Source organism: Mus musculus, chromosome 19, assembly GCF_000001635.26.
Source record: "Mus musculus strain C57BL/6J chromosome 19, GRCm38.p6 C57BL/6J".
Lineage (NCBI taxonomy): Eukaryota > Metazoa > Chordata > Mammalia > Rodentia > Muridae > Mus > Mus musculus.
The window spans coordinates 49,361,202-49,364,200 of NC_000085.6; positions in this window are offsets into that span (position 1 = coordinate 49,361,202).

Genomic DNA, 2,999 nt, shown 5'->3' on the forward strand with positions numbered 1-2,999 from the left:
GACCATCCCCAGCTGTGGGGATGATGGGCTGGTTGCGGCAGATTGACCGAGGTCCCGCGGTAAACAAGCCACTTCCTTGGCCTTGGAGCCCCAAATGAAAAGAGCAGACTGCCGAACAGCTCATGGCCCTTAGCTATCAATTTGATTTAGCAACTGCACTGCCACTCCGACAGCTCGGCAGCCAATTAGTGAACCCAAGTCATCAGCGTTAATTTGTTCACATTTCCCCCTGCAAATTGCTAATTGGTTAAACTAAGCAGTGGTTGGCTAGACTCCTGGGCTGGAAGGAAAGATTGGAGCTGTATCGTTTTCTTGCTAAGTAAATTTAGACTAAAGGGGCACTAAAGGACACACTTCTCTGAACTCCTTGCAACTTAGAATGATTGTTTTGCACAGCAAAATGCTATTAGGTTTGAAAAATATGGATGATGTTCTGGTTCTTGTAGGATAGAGGTTCTCAACCTGTGGGTCGAAACCTCTATTCTTTGACAGTGGTTGCCTAAGACCATTGGGAATCATAGATATCTGCATTACAATTCATATTGGTAGCCAAATGACTGTTAGGTAGCGATGAAAGTAATTTTATGGTTGGGGTTCAACTTGAGGATTGTATTAAAAGGTTACGGCATTAGAAACATTGAGAACCACGGTTATAAGCTAACCAGCACCCCATTTTTACAGTTCCTTAAAGGGCTAACAAATTATTCTCCCCCACTTCGATCAAACCTGATATTTTGCTATTGTAAGTGAATATTGACATAGATGATGTTGTGTATAATGTCAGTATGGTGATGATTCTTCATAGCCAAACTCTTACTTCCAACTCTTCCAATCTCTGTTTCCCTTTCCTTGCTTGGTTACTCGGAGGAATTGACTTTTGCAAGCTCTAGCACATATCCTTCTTCCTGTAGGTGACTGTTGACTTTAGGTAATCCAAGTCACAGGAGACCGCATGGCTTTCCCTGCTTGCTTCAATTCCTTCCTGCAACTATGTAATGTCTGGTAATGGCTGAACCACTCCATAGTGATGCCCTTGCACTTGATAACTCTCCCATGGGACTATTAATCACCAGACACTAGTAATGTTGCCTCTTCCTGCTAATTTTTCAACCTGGTATTTAGAAATGACTTCCCACTACTGCAGGCCCCTAGGCACTTCCACATAATTTAGCGGTCATTTTAAACCTGCTCACATATCTACAGCTATTCTTGAATTAAACTATATTCAAAATACCAGTTGAGTACATTATTATTTATTTTATGTTCCAGTATCTTTCATAAACCTTTATAAAACATGTTTGTTATGTTCTGGTTATTCAAGTTTCTAGGTAGACAAGTTTTCATTGACAGGCATATTAGTAGAGAAAATCGTGAGGCATAGTTTGGTGAAAGCTTCTACAACTTTTAATTCGAGGCAAGCAAGTCAAAGCAATACAGTCAAGGGCTAAAGAAACATACCTCTTCTATGTAGCTAGAAGATGATAGATGATTAGTGAACAGAACCAGGTGTTATGTCGGTGTTATTGTCACAGTCAATGCAACATAGAGAAATAGGACACACTTCCCAGAATCATGAACTGAGTATGGGACTCAACCTGGCTCAGGTCCATTTATCCCATAACCAGTGGTTTTGACCGTTAGAGTCCATGCAAATTCATTCCCATATAACTAACTTTTTAGTTTCAGTTAATAGATGTTTTAGAATATATTCTGATAATTTTAAAAACATAAACTAAAGCAGGTTCAATGGAAATGGCTTACTACTTTCTTTTATGGCTTAAATGAAGACATGTCTGCTCCTTATTCAATCCTATGAGTAAATTTTGTGCTCACAATGAAGGATAGTTTTGAGCTGAAACTCTACTTTCTCTTCTGCTTTCACTTCATTTGCTCCTTTGTTGGCCTTTTCTAGTATTAATATTGCTATTTTAAGGCTTGGCTTACATACAATATGGCAATGTCCATTCACTGTCAAGATGCAGTCAGCACACATTAGACATTTCCTTTCCTGGGAGTTCAGAGATGTACCATAGTAAATGAGTCCCTCAAGTTCAGTTATGACCTATTAATATATTTTAACTAACTTATTATATTACATTTATAATTAGATAATATATTAATAAATAGTACATATATGATATATAATCTATTTATTTCTCTCTATATAGAACCTATATATAGAATATATGCAGTATATATACATATAATAGAGAATGTATCATGTGTATATGTTCAATAGATAGATAGATAGATAGACAGACAGACAGACAGACAGACAGACAGACAGACAGACAGATAGATAGATAGATAGATAGATAGATAGATAGATAGATAGATACTCATTCTAAGATGGTATGTATTTCTTTTTTGGGTAGTGCAGCTACTTAACCATTTTTCCAATGAGCTATTGAGTATTTTTTTATGTTTTACTTACAATTCATCTTCTCCAGGTTTCTATGAAAACCATTCTTTTTAAATTTTTTATTGGTTATTTTATTTATTTACATTTAAAATGTTTTCCCCCTTCCCAGTTTCCCCTCCACAAGCCCCTATTCCCCCTTCCTCCCCCTGCCACTAAGGGGTTGCTCTCAACTGACCCGCCCATGCCTGCCTCAGTGGCCTAGCATTCCCCTATCCTGGGTCATCAAACCAGTACAGAACCAAGGGGCTCACCTCTTCATGATGCCAGATAAAGCAATCTTCTGCTACATATCCAGCTGGAGCCATGAGTACCCCCTGTACACTCTTTGGTTGGTGGTTTATTCCCTGTGAGCTTTGGGATTCTGGTTAGTTGATATTGTTGTTCTTCCTATGAGGATGCAAAACCCTTTAGCTCCTACAGTCCTTGCCTTAACTTCTCCATTGAGTTCCCCACACTCAGTACAATGGTTGGCTGTGTACATGCACATCTGTATTGGTCCTGTTATGGCAGAGCCTCTCAGGGGACAGCTATACCTGGTTCCTGTCAGTAAGTTCTTCTTGGCATCAGCAATAGTGTC